This window comes from Epinephelus fuscoguttatus, linkage group LG1, assembly GCF_011397635.1.
Source record: "Epinephelus fuscoguttatus linkage group LG1, E.fuscoguttatus.final_Chr_v1".
Classification (NCBI taxonomy): Eukaryota; Metazoa; Chordata; class Actinopteri; order Perciformes; family Serranidae; genus Epinephelus; species Epinephelus fuscoguttatus.
In genome coordinates, this window is record NC_064752.1 from 872,401 (window position 1) to 889,411 (window position 17,011).

Below are 17,011 nucleotides of genomic sequence, written 5' to 3' on the forward strand. Positions count from 1 at the left end.
ACAGAGAAGCGAGATGCTTTTTCTCCCAACAGACAGCGTCCTGCCTGATATTCATTTTTAATTAGAGCTGCACATGCCTCTCTGTGCTGCTCAGTATCTCGTATTATGAGACTCCACTGCGCTGCTGGACTCTTATGTAGAGCTGCAACCTACTGCTAAACGTGCTGCAAGAACGCATTGTGCTGTGTATTAGTTCCTGGTGCACATTAAAAGTCATCAGCAGGGTCCTTTAATTGATGTTCTGTATGTCCTGCACAGTGGCTTTCCATTAAGGTCTTGCTGTTTTGGTGTTGTTTGTGCTTGTGATTATGTAACAACATGAGCTTTCAACATTATTTCTCCTGTTTGTCTGCAGGAAAATCACTTTTTGTTTATTGTTTCTGATTCTGACATAAACCTATAGAAAGCACAAACACAAATAAATAAATAATGCTGACGAAAATCTGCATGTTGGCGGCTTCAACTGGCAGCGAGAGGTAGCTGACTGTTGTGACAGTTGGAAACCAGGACCAGTGTGTGTTTTAAGTTGTGATTTGTCCTTTTTAGGTTGAACATATAATATGTAACTGCTCCACAATAAACTGGATAAAAACGACCAGACCAATGTTTTGTGGAGTAGTTGCATTAACCCAGACGTTTCCAATAATGTTCAAACCCAGAGAAGTTTGTCATTTTATTTAAGGATGCCTGTCAGTGGAGTCATATCTCCTTCGCACATGCGTCAGTTTTTTGGGCTGTCTGCCAGAAGGTGTCATAAACTGACTTTTTATCTGGTACATTGCGAGGGTTGCTGCTTTATTCCTGCTGCTGAAGGCCCAAAACTGTTGGAGATTAGGGCTGCCACTAACGATTATTTTCATTCTAGTGTCTTGTTTCATACTCACGCCAAAGGGTTTTAGTTCACCGTCATGGGAGAGTGTGTAAAGCTGCCAATATCTGAACGTAAGAAGCTGCAATAAGAGTATTTTGGGGTACTTTTATAGTACTTTTCTATGAAAAATAACTCAAACCGATTAGTCGACTACTAAAATAGTCACCGATTATTTTAATAGTCCATTAGTCATCAATTAGTCGAATAATCGTGGCAGCCCTATTGGAGATGCAGACGCTGCCGTGTCTGGACCTACTGGATTCTCACAGGCGCACACAGCTCACGAAATTTCAACACCTTCTTGAGGAGCTGCTCCTGGATGACCGCCGCCTCGAGCGCTACCTCACCGGTACATCCTCGGTGTCTTACGTCTCTGGAGGATCTCAAAGCTGATTGGCTATCGCGGTGCAAATCAGCTGCTGAAATTCAGATTTTTCAACTCTCAGGAATAAGTGTATGATGCAACATCGAACTACTCGCTTAATTCGAGCTGCTTAATTTGTGTCACGTCCACAGTCACATAAATACAAGCTAAACAGCCGTCACTCACGGACCTTTAAGTCTTTCTGGCCAAATCAGTGACCCTGCTCACTGCTGGGGGTGTGTGCTTTGTGCTAATGTTAGCTGCTTAATGAGAGGCTATCGCCACGCAGCGGCTCGTGAGGTTGTGAAACACTGAAGTTACCCTTTAACACTCCCTCTGTCAGACAGTTTCTGGACATGTTGGAATTCTGACTGTGGACAAACTTGTCTCCTCCCTGCCGTCTGATCTTTTGCCCTTTGTCTAGTGTAACTTAATATTTGCCTTTGCCGGTGTACAGTCGCTGCTTTGCATGTCAATGTCTCTTGCTCCACTTTCTCTGCCTCTCTAAATACATGTCTCTTTTTGTCTTGCTTTCCCTTCAGCTCTTCTCTTACTCTCTTTTACCTTTTACCATCTATACTCCACCTCCTCTGCCCAACGTCCAGACTCCTGCTGCAGTATTATCCAACTCATCCTCTTTCTCTTCTCACCTTTTTCACTCTGCTCGCAGGGCTAAATGCAGAAAAGGCTGATTTTAAAACCAGCGACATTATGTTAAAAAGGCTCTGAAAGAGAATCAGCAGGAAACATCATCATAAAGTGGTGATGTCAAAAAAGTAGACAACACAAAACACAGTAATGAAGCAATTTATACTCTGTTTCACTCACTGACACTGTGTGAGGAGATTTGATTTCAAAAGCAGCTTCAGGTGTGTCGGTTACATTCCTCAATCAGATCCATCAGTCTGACTTTCACCACACAAACTCAAGTATCACGAGTTCAAACTAGACAAGGAGCCAATCACAGCCTTTCGTAGCATCACAATTTATTTCAGCTTCATTGCTTAACTTTTTAAATTCATTTAAAAGAGTATAAAACCAGGGGAGAGAGATGTCTGTGTTAATGGCAGTGGGACAAAATTTTGCAAGGATTTCTATCAGATTTTAAAATTTCAACCTTGGATCTAATAACATAATCTCTATTATAATATAATCTGAAGGAGGCTCTTACTGCTGTCCTGCAGTCCTCTGAGAGCGAGATGTCCAGCAGGACTGACACAGGCAGTGAGGAGCCATCGGGGAGGCTTCACCTGAATTTGAACAAAATACGTCTTCCAGCTCCAGCTCAAGCGAGGACATGGAGGAGGAGGCCGCTGCTGCTTGGAAATCCAGAAATGGGCAGTTGATCTGGGCCCCAACCCCAATTCTGACCTCAGGGCCCACGCGTTGTGCCCAAAGACATCCTTTGAGCTCTTTATCACTGGGAAAATTTTTCAGCTTATCCTCAAGAACACCAATCTGCAGAGCAGACGAACAGCAGCAGATTGGAGAGATGTAGATGAGGAGGAGCTGTGGGCCTTTATTGGGTTGCTAATCCTGGCTGGAGTCCACAGATCCCGGGATGAGGCGACACAGAGCCTCTGGGCTGAGGACACAGGACGATCAATATTTTGCCCCACAATGCCCAGAAGATCAGCATGGCCCTCAGGTTCAACGACCACCTGCGTGTCAACGGAGGGACAAGATGGCTGCCATCCGGGGTTTGTGGGATTTGTGGAGCACCGGCCTCGCCGTCCTTTTCAACCCAGACCGTATTGGGATACATCCCAAGCAAACCTGCCAAGTATAGGTAGAAAGTCTGGGTAATCTGTGATGTGGAGACCTCATATGCCTGGAGAATGCAGGTGTACACCAGGAGGTATCCAGGAGCAGAGAGAGAGGTTAACCAGGGGATGCGGGTGGTACTCGAGTTGACAGAGGGACTTGAGGGCCACACTGTCATAATCGATAATTTTTTTACTATTACAGAAGAGGAAAATGACCCTGGTGAGCACCTTGCGAAAAAACAAGTCGGGGCTCCCGCAGCTACTACAGACCTGGCTGAAAGAAACACTGTCCTCAGTGTTTGCCTTCACTCGCATCCAAACAGCTGTGTCTTACATGCCAAAGAGAGGGAGGAATGTCTTGCTGCTCAGCACGAAACACAAGGAAGGAGCCAGCAGTGGAGAAGAAGAAGACCGATGGAGAAGCCTAAGATTGCGACTGACTACAACCACTGCAAAGGTGCAGTCGCCAACCCAAATAAGGTATGTGCCATTACACATTAATTATTTGCAATGTAGGTCCTGCAGGTGGCCACAGAGCCTTTTTTTGCAACATCTTGGACGTCTCCTCCTGTAATGCTTTCATCCTCTTTATGGTGGTGGATCCCAGCTGGAACCACAGGAAACAGTTTAGGAGGCGCCTGTTGTTTGAGGAGTTGGGTAAACCCCTAGTTGCCCCGATGATGGCCCGAAGACGCCGCATGCCGTGCACACCAGCAGCAGCCACACTGGTGGCACAGGTCCAAGGCCAAGACACAGAGCAAAGGGATGATCCAGCAGCAGAGGCCGGGTCCTTGAAGAGGCGCAAGCAATGCTCATTTTGCACACGACAGCTAAAGGTCTGGACCCGGTGTGCCGAGGGCAGCAAGTATTCATGCAAAGTACACATGAAAACAATCTGCAGCTCCTGCTCCACTGACACACACACAAACTGTTTCATATTTTGTGTTTTTGACAATAAAAATAGGGGCTAATATTCCTAAAATGACATTAAAGGGTTAAAATTATTTAAGAAATACATGTAAATGTAATAGTTATGATCAGGACTGAAGATGGTCACAAGATTCATTCATGTAAAATTTTATAGCACTTTATAGGAACTGAGCATTTTTTGCATGAAAGGTGGCATATTTTTTAATAAACACACAATGCTCAAAAAATAATAATGCATTAAAATCAATGTTGTTGTCAATTATTGACATGTCCAAGGGTGTAATACCCCCCTGAAAAAATCCAGTTTGCACTTAGTATATGGAAAATCTTTCATTTTTTTGTGTTTCTATTATTTAAAACATGTGTGTTAATATTCCCAAAATGGCATCAAAGGGTTAAAATTATTTAAGAAATACATGTAAATTTAATAGTTATGATCAGAACTGAAGTTGGTCAAAAGATTGAAAGCAGTGAAAGTGAAACATATTCATATGTAATATTTTAATAGCACTTTTTTGAACTGAGCATTTTTTTGCACGAAAGGTAAAACATCATCATTTTGTGTGCACAAAGGTTTAACTGGTGTCCTCTCACAGAGTTGGTGATTCAAACTAAACTTTCATCTCTGTCAGAGAAAACAGATCTGAGTTCAGACTGTTTACTTACAGCACAGCTACACTCACAGATAACTGAGCCTCCTACTTGCCTGTCAAACACCATCAACCCACAAACCTTCTCCAGTCTGGACTGAATGGAGTCCTGCGGGGTGAAGCTGTGAAGGCTGCGAGTGGAGCTAGCTGCTAACAGCCACCGCTGCAACTAACAGACTCCACAAATCCATTCAGCAGCTCCACCATCCACAGTCAGACACACACGGCTGATTATTTGCTGCTGAATTACAGCTCACAACTCGCACCAACCCAAACATCCTGGTGCAGACTATTTACTGGAGCTTACCAGCCTGTCGCCCATGCAGCATTTGGAGATAATTACCAACACGGCCGTTCTCGGCTTTCAACGTCCGATAGTCCACCACTAATATTTTCATCAGGTCTTGTCGGTGAAAATGAAACAGATTTCGTCTTAGTTTTTATTATCAAAGTCTACTTTTAGCTCGTCATCGTCTCGTTTTTGTCATGGAAAAAAGTTTCCATCAACAAAACTAACTGGCATTCATGAATTATTTATTAACTATTAATGACGTCAACAGATACAACGTACAAACCCGGCCTCGTGAGAAAGTGATACCAAACGTCATTTTTTTGTTTCATTTTGATGAAGACTTCTGTACGTAATCATAAGTGATTGTTCATAGATAAAATGTAATGAAAGACAATAACGTTTTCATCAGACTTCTACTGAGCACAGAAGTAGTAACCAGACTACATAAGAGGCAGGCACTGACGAATATCATAAATTTATATCAGAGTTTGAAAAGCATGTTAATTATTTAAAAAGGAAGGTTGACTGAGTTCAGCTGAGCCGACCATCCACCACCTCCCTACTTCTCTTCAAACTGTTCAGTAACTAGTTTGTCCCTGGCTCGCTGCATACAAACACTACAATACCCTCATCAAATGCACAATGACAACTCCTCTTATTTACAGCTGCAGCTTGCACTGAGTGTGCAGTAAAGTGTGAGTGGGTGGGCGAGAAAAACAATGGCTGGAGAGGAGGGAAGCGAAAAAACCCGAGACAGATGAATAAAGAGGCAGAGAGAGGAAGGACTGTACAACAATGACGCCGTCCATCAAAAAGCCAAAATGTTCTGAACGCGCAGCAGGTGGTGATTACAAAAAAACAGGCGTGAATGTGAAGTCCAGGCTCCATATGCGTGCGCTTCACTCCAAGGATGGCAGATCAGGACAAAGCTTAAGACTACTAGTAACAGCCGTGAATTCACACCCGCCTACACAGTGTACACACCGCTCTGATAAGTGCAGCATTGCAGGCTCATTTAGCCCATTTCTCGGGTGTAATGTGGTGTTTACAACACCCCAGGGACCAGCCTCTCTCCCTGAGCTCCTCTCCTCTACTCTCGGGAGGGAGGAGAAAAACAGACAGGAAAAAGCCCAGAGAGGTTTGGAAACATACTTTCATCTTATAAAACCATCAGCTGTGCTGGATCATCATCATCCAAACATTTGTTCAATCATCATCATTATTCATACTCATCACCATCACTATGACTTGTTACTGTTCAAGTCTGTCATCACTGTTGTTGTTATTATCATCCTCAGCACTACAATCACCATCATCATCATCATCATCATCACCACAGTCATCATGCTGGCAGGTACGTGCAGCCATTTTGAGGAGGTCTCTTCACAGTGTGGTGGAATAAAAAATATACTGGCACAGTGTGAAGGCCCACAACATCCTGCAGCCTCCTCTCAAAAATGTAAAAGTGCAAAATTGTCACCTTTTAGCAAAAATCACCACGTGTGAGATTTGTTCTGCAAGGTCATAGTCATGGGGAGTTAATGACATCAGTTTCTGTCCGCCCACACGCCTTAAAGGAATACTCCTGACGAGTTGGGAGTTATGCCCTTTCGCTATCATTTTCATATTGAGACAACATGATGCATATCTTTTTTGTGTCTGTACGACCAGTGGCTGGGTCTCAGCGGTTAGCATTGCGCTTATAGGGGTCAGTAGCCTACGGTAAAAGTGAACAAATAAACGTTACAGTTACCCTGAAGCTGGCATTTCTGCACGTGCATTTAAAGTAAGCATGTTTTAACATTAATTCAAAAAACCAGAGTCCTTTTTAGTTGTTTAAGAAGAAGTTTGATACATGGAAGTATAGTGTGTTTACGTCTTGCGCGGAGGGATACACTGGTGAGCAACAGCTGCAGCTAGCTCTGGGACAGGTACGCTAGGTCACTCGGTAAAAGCAAACAAAGACACGACACGGACGATATTACTCACTTGACTGAAAGCTGTCCATCAGCTCCTGCAGGCCTGGGGCGTTTTTTCCAGTTTATCGTAGGAACATGAAAAAAAGTTTCAATCACGCCAGGATTAGTGATTGCTGCAAAGTTTTCACTCCTTGTGATGCACTCTCTGCGGCAGTTTTCCTTTTGATGATATATCTCCCCAACGATAGTAGCACCGAGTCCCATTCTGTGCAGCAAGATTCCACCTCCGTAGACACTGGTTGGCAAGCCCTGCAGCTACACCACCAATCCTCCCCTGACCTCCATCTCCCCTCGGCCCCTTGCTGTTCCGCTGCCTCGGAGGATTCAGCCTCTCTTCTCACCTGCTCAGCATCCAACACCAGGAGTTCCTCATCTGTATGCTCCGGCTCAAACAGGTATGGCTCTGGATCGGTGTCCGCTACAAGAAACTCTTCAAAATCGCGTTCAAAGTCGTCCATTGCAGCTACTATAGTCCGGAGATATCGTTAGGCTAAATAAACTACTGAGTTTTGTTTACAGGCTACGTGTGTGCCTGCTCACCGGTGTATCCCTCCGTGGATCACAGCGCAGGACGTACTGACCCCCTATAAGCGCAATGCTAACCGCTGAGACCCAGCCACTGGACGTACAGACACAAAAAAGATATCGATCATGTTGTCTCAATATGAAAATGATGGAGAAAGGGCATAACTCCCAAATCGTCGGAGTATTCTTTTAAGGTAAGAATCTTACTTACATACTTGTGTTTGGATGTCATCAAGCTAGTTTGCTGTCTCTATCAAGCAGCTGTACGTTAGCAACTGACTCTACAGCAGGAAACAGCACCTCAAAAAAAGCTCTGTTCCAGAAATTCACTGTACTTTAAAAAAAATGTTTTGTTTTTTTTTAAACAAACTTAACACATTTGCAAGTCACTTGGGGTCTATTCAGAATGGACTCGCTTTTGGACCGCGACCCACCAGTTGGAAACCACCGGACTAAATTACAGTGCACAAGTTAAAGGATCTGATGGGATCAAATGTCACTGGAGCTGTATCTTGTATAATTACAAGTCAGAAATTAACAAATGATCGACTGATTTCCACATTAACAATAATGTTTCTGGCTGTATCACCCTGCCCTGGAGAACAGAACAGAACAGTATCAGAACATTTAAAAATCTCAGATGATTCTTATTAATAGGAATGCACAATTTATGTCAGGCTGTCTGCAGAGTGTTAGCCTGAGCTAATTAGCAGCAGCTACCATCCAACATCGAGCTTTTAAAAGGCTCGACTCTTGTAAACTTATTAATAACTTATTAATAACTGCTAACTGCTGTTATTAAACATGGCTTAATAACAATAATTTCAAACACAAGTACGCAAATCAGCTTCACTATAACTCGCAGAATTCACAGACAAACACTTGTCTTAATCTGGACACATTTTCCCCACAAATACAACATGCTAACGTTATTAGCACAAGCCTATGGCATTTACATTGTATAAATTAGCCTAGCAGCTAGCAGACTTTTCCTCTACTCATATGAAGCCAGGGAAACAGCAACATTTAACAAAGGTAACGTTACAAAATTCAGCTCCATTACAGCTCACAAGGTTCACTGACAAAACAAATGTCTTATACTAAACACGTTTTCCAAACAAATACAACGTGCTAACGTTATTAGCACAAGCCTATGGCATTTTACATTGTATAAATTAGCCTAGTGACGAGTGGAGATTTCCTCTGCTCATATGAAGCCAGGATAAATCACACACAAGACTTAAAATGATATTTTAGAGAGGAGAGATGAACACTGGTATGACCCTATATAGATAAACAGTGTTTTCTGAATTTATATCTTGCTTGAAAATATACACATTCATCGCACATAGCCATTGCATTGCCCAGTCCTACTGTTAACTGTAAATCTAATACTGATTAAATCCTTTGACACTCACATCCTTGTATTTATGATGGTTATCTGTGGTGTAGGGTTATATGGGGGCAAGGCGTTGAGGGTCGGCCTGATGTTGGCAGGTATTGAGAGTCAGAACTGTTCTTTGTTTTTATTGTGTTAACAACAGTAATGTCACTTTGATTTGGTTCGGTCAGGGTTATGGAATATTATATCCTCCATATTTTCGCACTACATCTCAGTCTTTCTTACCCTCAGGTGAACATTAACTACAGGTTATACACTGAAATTATCGCTGATCAGTTGAAACAAATCCATAATTTGTGAATCCCTCCTAATAAACCTCATCAAAAAAGATGCTCAACAATCCCAACAGTCACTCTTCTTATCAATCATTTAATCAAACAATCATGTGGACAATCTCTAACATTAGGTAAATCACCGTGTAACAATCTACACAAAGAGGCTATTCACCAGCACAGCAGCTACAGCCCACACAACAGTTGTCTATACCTGCACGCCAAAAATATTCTGTCCAAAAAACACAAACATTAGTAGGTTCTGACCTATTGTGTAAACAGGCAAACAGACAAAGGAGCATGGACCAGTGAGTCAGACAAAGAACTGAACGCCTCCTTCTCCCTCTGCTGTCTGTGCTTCCACTGCGCCTGCCTCACTCCTCAGCTGCATCTTCCCTCTGTGATCACAGAGCCGAGCAGACCAACGCGCGTGCTTCTGTGTCACTGCAACAACCTGAAGGTGAAGTGGGTGGTCAGCCATGTAATGTCTCATGGCTCATTGTGGTGCTGACGAACGCCTGACACACTTCTCGTGTTGTGCGGCGCTTTCGAACACAAACAAAACACCAAGCTCATGTTGCTCCATGTCAACGAGAAAACAGGCATCAAATTGATTTGTGTCCCTGCTGCTTACACTTTAGCATTTATTACATGTGGAATAACATCAGGTGATTCAGATTAGCTTCAGAGAAAAGAAGAAGAGAGAACTGGTAGGTTTGAAGCTAAGTGCTAACAATCTGATTAGAAGAAAACTAAAAATACACAGTAAAAATAATGGATTGATTTTGACCATCGACTAAACTGATGCCATCATCTCAACATTTACAGAAAGGATCAGCACAAAATGTTGTACACACATTCATGACGCTGACATTTTTAGGAAGAGTTCCAGTAACTGATGATCCACTGCCTTTTCATCTTCTGTCATCATCAGATCAGCATTTTAATTTGTCCTATATTTTGGTTTCTAACCAAATACCTGCAAAGCTAAAGAAAGCCTATTCCTGTCAGGGGACAGTGGCCCACAACTTGCTAACTTTTTAGCACATTAGCTAACGTTAGCTTCCATAGCAAAACAAACAAGTCCGTCCGTTGCAGAATGGCTGCGCTGGTTATCCGCTGCATGCTCCACTGTCCGTCAACACCCACCGGCTGCGTTTGCTGTGCAGCACGGTGCAGCTCCACCAGACAGCAGGAGTCACGAGGACCCACGAGATCTCGCGAATTTATGCATAATCGAGCGATATAACAAGATGTAGTTTCTATAAACAGAAGCACAAAACCGGAGGAGTAGTAGGAAGACATCTGGGTGCACCTCCATGATTAACATCTCCTCGTCCATGGTGTCAACGGGGTGAAATGACGTCTGAAAACCTCTGACCTGTTGACTTCAGGCCTGCCTCCGCCCATTATGACGTTTTCAAGGTAAGTAAGTAAGTAAGTAAATTTTATTTGTGTAGCACTTCTCACAGAGAGGACTCACAAAGTGCTTCACAAGATAAAATACAAAAAATACAACAACAGAAACAATGCAAAATACACAAAAACAAATAAAAAGTAAAGTGCAGCGAAATACAGAGATGATACAATGGACAATTAATGGAACGCAAGCCTAAGCAGATGTGTTTTTAACTGCTTTTTAAAAGTGTCCACAGAAGAGGCCGCTCTCAGCTCATGAGGTAGTGCATTCCACCATTTCGGTGCAACAGCCTTAAAGGCTCTATCACCTTTCGTCTAATCTTGTGTGAGGGACAGTAAGTAGGTGGCCTTCAGCGGACCGCAGTGACCTGACAGGACAGTGAAAGGACACCAGATCCGTCAAGTATGCAGGTGCTTGACCATGGAGGGCTCTGTAAGTGATGGTTAGAATCTTGTGCTGGATCCTGAAATTAACAGGGAGCCAGTGCAGGGAAATATGATCCGTCGTGAACACTGTGTGTTTTATTTTGAAAATTAACCAGATGTTTTATTTTGTTTCTGAGTTTCCCAGAGGACTCCGGAGCGCCGCAGCTGTGACGGAGCCGGAACGCAGCACAGCTGCAGCCGGTGGAAACACACACATTGACTAGAATTGAAACGGATCGGCTCCGCTGCCATTCCGGAGCGCAGACACAACCAACACGCAACACGGTGGAATTTGGGGGTGAGAGTGCGCTGCTCTGGATAACCCAACGCTACATTCAGACAGTGCTCCCAATTTATCAACGCTCCAGTTTGTGTCAGAGTGCGCTCCCACACTCACAATGAGTGTTTCTGAACGCACCACTCACATCATCTTCCTCCTCCATTCTCTAAAACAAGACAACACAACTTGCTAGCTCTGTAATGTCTGTGGAGAACTGTTTTGCCTCCAGCTAAGCGCCGCCCACCAAAAAATGTATTACTGAATACTAACAGTAAAAGGGTCTGTAGATGGTCTGACCACTGCTGCACTTTCTTAGAGTCTTGCTAAGGTGAACTTTTCTTATACATTTCATCTTGTGGCAAATGTAACAAAGCACACACAATGTGTTTGAACTGGACATCACAGTGCATGCGGCTCTGCAAACATCATAAGGACCTCAAACAGAAGTTTACTCCCAGAAACTTAAGACGTTATAGCAAACAACTCTAAGCTACACACCTCATTACATCCCAGCACCAAAGCTTATTTCAGGCTTTAACATGATGCGCACCACCAAGCAAAGTAAATAAAGAAATGACTGACGGCTGAGACCTGATCAAAACATGTTTTCATGCAGCTGCACGGGAAAACATCAAGACCTCCGCAACCAAAGTCACGACCCAATCTGTGCCGCATAGCTGTCATAAAAACAGCATGTGTACGTAATAATCACTTCAGCAAACACACCCACAGAAACATCCAGTATATGAACCATCAGATAAAGCAACACCAGTTCAAAGTAATGTTCACAACATCTCACTGTGTCCCTGTGACAACCAGTGTGTTTGAGCTCATCACAAACACAACAAGGCAGGCAGCTGGCAGACGACCTGTAAACCAAAGCATTCGCAATTAATACCTACCATAAACAGGAGGGGTGCATTTAACAATTAGTGTCAATTAAGATCTATAGCAGCAGCCCTCGTCCTCGCTGAAATTAACATATGAGATAGATTTTTTTTATCACTGTCAATTCTTTGTTGTTGCACTGAACCTTTGGACCCCAATTAGGACATAAAGGGTAAGTAAACACCATCTCATGTGCGCCATGTGGCCACAGCGCGTACACAAAGAAACCCTGATGCTGTGAAAATACAAGGCTGAGAGCATTTTGATTGGTTGGCTGTGACTTCACAGGAGAAGCTCTGTAAAAAAAAAAAAAAACATCACATGGTATCATCTGTTTGGAAGAGATGGAAATAGGAACTACTTTTATGCCGTTTAACATAACATTTGTTACATTAATGTTCCCACATGTGAAAACACAAAACCATCCAATTCAAAACAAAAGTTTCCACCTATAATTCCGTCTATGCACAGACAGAAAAGAAGAACCTGGTCTCCAACATCAAAGATCACTGATATGCCAGCAAAGCATATCGTTAAAGCTCAAACCACTCGCATCGTTAAATCGATTAGTCAACTAATTCAGACTGTTCTCATAAACTGTCATAAATGTTTTCCCACAAAAAGTGATGCATCCAAATTCATTCATATCCCGCGTATTTTGAAAGGCTGCGATCCTGTGACCAAGGCGCTGAAGGGGGTAAACAAGGAAGCAGTCCTGAGTGGTCTTGCAAGGAGGCAGAATGGGATGGTAGATCGGTCACAAAAAGGTGGACTTCCCCTGGAGTCACATGTTTGTAACCCTGTAAACTTTAAGTCATTTTAAGGTACGTCCTCGCCATGTTTCTTTTCCTAAACCTAACCACAGTGACTTTACGTTAATTACATCACTGTACGTTAACGACGCAACACCATTTCTGGGGCGCTAATTTGTACAATATCATACAAACTGTTGAGCAGGCAGTTTTCAAAGGATATCATATAAATTATTCTATGAGTTGTAGAATAATGTACAGATGTCACGTATCCATGGTTTGCAGAAACTTTTACAAACATTGACTCTGGCGACTTGGTTGAAGATTTCAAACCTGGCAAAGTCTGCAGCTACCCAGCTGCCTCAGTTGTTTTAAGCCATTGGATCAAAATTTAACGTCATGTCATTTGAGACACTAATTTCTAGGGTATCATACAAACTGTGTCTGCATGTTCATGTGGTCATAGAACGGTTTGTATGATATAAAAAAATGCACACACAACAGTCCATATCGTAGTCTACAAATTTGCACCCCACAAATTATGCAAAGCTACGGTGGTTAGGTTTAGGCAAGTAAAGTAACTGAGGTTAGGTTTAGAAAAAGAGTCAAAGTTCAAATGGTTGCGAACACGGGTCTCTAGGGGTGGGCGATATATATAGTTAACCATAATATCGTCATTGTTGTTTTAACGATGTGCAAATTTACGTTATTGAGTATGCAAATGACTTCACAAAAACAACTGAAAACACACGTTGAAAGGTTGAAACCCCACACATTCACTGAACAAGAGTTACGTAACTTGCGTGCAGCAGCACGCTGCAGTACGCCTAGGTGGTCACATGATCTCTCACTGGCACCTTCCCGGCAGGTAACATAGCAACACCGCCCACGGATGCTCCAGCAGCTTCGGAAGACGTGGGTCAACTGTAGTGATAGGTCCCAGCCTGTCAGGGTAAAGTTCGCAGTACCGGAAGACCGTCTATGGAGCTACCTAGCCTAGCCACAGTTAGCTGAACGAAGCGGCAACATAGCACAGTTTCAAGTCTCCCCGCCGGAAAAGTTCACCTTCAAGGCTGAAGACTGACCTAAATGGATTAAACGCTTCGACAGATTCCGTATTGCTTCTGGATTGGAGACCCAAGCAGAAGAGAATCGCAGGAATGGGATCTTTGAGAGAGTAAAGTTTAATCAGCGGCTTCAAGAAACGGGCGAGACGGCCGACAGTTTGATTACGGCACTGCACTGCCTGGTGGAGCACTGCGGTTACGGGGCTCTACACGATGAGATGGTGAGGGACAGGCTTGTGGTGAGTCTGCAGGACAAACGCCTATCTGAACAGTTGCAAATGGACCCGGAATTGACGCTACAAAAGGCCGTCGCCAGAGTCAAACAGAAGCAGCAGGTAAAAAGGCAGCAAGAAATGTTAAGAACATTTTTCCATTAACATCATCCATGAGAAACAATTAATGAGCTATAATTCAGGCTGTTAAGAACACATATATTTAAAAGAATATCTAATTATCGTTATCTTCAAAATCCCCCAAAATATCGAGATATTATTTTTTGTCCATATCGCACACCCCTACGGGTCTCACCGTGTTTCTTTTCCTAAACCACAGTAACATTGAATTAAATACATAACTGTACGTGAAGGATGTAATGTCATGCATTGGGCACTCATTTGTACGTTATCATACAAACTGCATTTTCGTACACTCCTGGTACAGTTTGCACCATACCCTACGAATTAGTGCCCAACGAATGACGTTACTTCTTCAACATATAGTTACGCAATTAACATAAAGTTACAGTTGTTAGGTTTAGGAAAAGAAACACGACGAGGACAAACCTTACAGACTCAAAGTTCACGTTTCCGAACACGCATCTTAACATGTTTCTTTTTCTAAACCTCCATAACTTTAATGCATTACGAACTGTTGTGTGCGCATTTTCGTGTGCTCATAGAGCGGTTTGTATCAGACCCTACAAATCAGTGCCCCACCAATGACGTTACGTCCTGAAACAAAGTTACGTATTTAATGCAGAGTTACTGTGGTTAGGTTTAGGAAGAGAAACATGGCGAGGACGTGTGTTAAAATGACCCAAAGTTCACGTTTCCAAACATACGTCTCCTGGGGAATGTCCCAGTGGAAAGTCCTGTTTTTTGTGACCCATCCATCACCTCAACCTGCGTCCTTGTCTACTCCCGTCAGCGCATCAGTCATGTGATTGCAGCCTTTCAAAATAAGTGTAATATGAACGAATCTGGGTGCATTACTTTACAAAGGGAAACACATGAACAGTTTATGAGACTAGTTTGATAATTACTGATTTGTGATTCAAGTCATATCAATACATTTTGTTTCAGCCTCTAAATTTTGAGGATTTGCTGATTTTCTTTGTGATATCTTAAAGTAAACTGAATATTATGGTTTTGGACTGTTGTTTGGACAAAAGCGCTGTTTGGAGAAGTCACAATGGGTGAAGTCACAACTTTTGGGCATTGTTCAGTGGTTTTAGTCTCAAAAATAACTCAAGAAAATAACAAACAGATTAATAGATTTTCACACAAACTTTTGTTTTCTGTACCAATGACGTAAATACTGACTGAGGGCACATTTTTCATTGAATTATCTTTTAATAAAACCCTGATTTATGGCAAAACTATACATCACATGTGGGGCCACATTAGCATGACATGTACCAGCAATAGCTTTGGGGGGATTATGATTTCTCAGGGAAAACCAGGCTCAGTGAAAACATCTCATCCTTTGTGTGGCACCGTGACATAGCCCGGCTGTTAGCAGCCACGCTCAGCCCAGCCACAGGCGCTTCTCTTTGTCTGAATGAAAGTGTCACTAACAACATCCCTAAATAAAAACACCGCTGATCACGTCTCCCAGAGCGAAAGACGTCTGCAAGGATTCGATTTCACAATCCATGACCCACATTTCCAAACAAGGTGTGATGCATCTTCAGCAAACAAAGGATCCCATGTTTTCTTTGACAAACATCACCGTTAATATCAGAGGATGCTTTCACCTGCTGAAGCTGAAAACACCACTGGAAGCATCGTTTTATCATCCAAGTGTTCCACATTTCATTTGCACCCATATCAACAAAGAACTTTCTGTCTGCCTTTGTGTGGCGGCAGCAGCCTGAGACGACTGGCCATCATGTGCACAAGAATTTTAAATCCATCATGTCTGCACCTCTTCCCATCTCTCCTCTTCTTCTCTCCTCCAACTCCCTGCCATTTCCATAAATTATGGAGGGAGGCTATATTTGGACTCAGTGAAGGGAGCGAGGGGGAGAATCTGGAGATGCTTTGTTCAGCACACATGAAAGCAGCACACTCAGCCTCACTTTAACGCTCTCTGCATGCTGATGGCTATTTATTGACAACATGCGTTGAGAGCTCATCACAGAGACTCCTCCAGTCACCAAAGATCATCTGCATGTGGATATTAGTGCTTTCTATCCCTCACTGTCCATCATGTGTTTCCAATTGCGCACAAGAGACGGAGGGATTAATTACCCGGATCAACCGTGAACAAGTATAATTAGCAGCCTGTAAATCAGCCAAGCAGCGTGCGTTAAGGCCGCTTCTAATGAGGGTGTCTGACACACAGTCCCCGGCACCTCACCATCTTGGACTGACTCCCTCCTCCGCCAAAAGCTCAGCCAGCGGAGGAACAAATTATTCATCCCTCGCAGCGGAGCTCTGCGGCCGGACTGAAGCCTCTAAACAAACGGAAACAATAAAACCTGATGAGCAATTACGCCACCTTTGTTTGTGATTAGGAAATTCACTGGACGGCAACTGGAGAAGTCCGGTGCGCGCGCCGTCCCAGCGCCCGAAAACAAAAGAGCACAGCAGTGAGATGGAGCTGCTCTACTGTTGATCTGCTTTCATTAATTCAGTTCACCAACTCGTGAATCTTTTATTTCCCCTGCTCCCTCCGCACATGGAGGGTGGGTGTCACTTTCGTGGCGGGGTGAAGGCGGACTGAGAGAGAGGGACGGCGGGTGTAAACATGGAAACGCGCATAAAAACATCCCGGAGCGCACGACTCCGCTCCAACCCGCGTGCGTTCAGAAACGGAGCTGACCTGCTGGGAGTGAAGCAGGGAGGATGCTCATTCCTTAACACCCATGGGTGGAGATAAACACACACACAAACACTTTGTTCTAC

The 17,011-nt window shown here is 43.4% G+C and overlaps 1 protein-coding gene across 2 annotated transcripts in view; it reads right to left on the reverse strand.

Moving 5' to 3' along the window:
* mmp24 (matrix metallopeptidase 24) overlaps positions 1–17,011 on the reverse strand; it is a 107,020-nt gene that overhangs the window by 89,545 nt on the left and 464 nt on the right. Inside the window, exon 1 of one of the 2 annotated variants that reach the window (XM_049586305.1) lies at positions 16,929–17,008. The exons of the other annotated variant lie outside the window; for it this stretch is intronic. The gene's annotated coding sequence lies outside the window, so the exon portion shown is untranslated. Of the gene's footprint in view, positions 1–16,928; positions 17,009–17,011 lie in introns of those variants that run through there. 2 annotated transcript variants of the gene reach the window in all.